Raw genomic sequence first — 427 nt, forward strand, 5'->3', positions numbered from 1 at the left:
AACAGGCAGCAGTCTGAACCATGAGCTCTGACCTGGCCCCTTCCCTTCCTCATTTCTTTACCTCCTTGTTATTTAAGGAGTATACCTCCCAAGCCCATTACTTAGGGGGAGGAATCGCTATCTTAGGATCTGCTTCAGGGTAAACACAAACTAAGACTTGGTTTTAAGCCAGGCACGGTGGCACATGAGCATTTCAGAGGCTGAACATCAAGAGTTTGAGGCAAGTCTGGGCTACATAGTGTGACTCGGCCTTCAATAAACACCCAACAACAACCAAGATTTATTTTTTTTTTTAAAAAAAGATTTATATGTTTTATTTATATGAGTACACAGTAGCTGTCTTCAGACACACCAGAAGAGGGCATCAGATCCCATTACAGATGGTTGTGAGCCACCATGTGGTTGCTGGGAATTGAACTCAGGACCT

The sequence above is a fragment of the Mus pahari genome, chromosome 3, assembly GCF_900095145.1.
Source record: "Mus pahari chromosome 3, PAHARI_EIJ_v1.1, whole genome shotgun sequence".
Taxonomy (NCBI): Eukaryota; Metazoa; Chordata; class Mammalia; order Rodentia; family Muridae; genus Mus; species Mus pahari.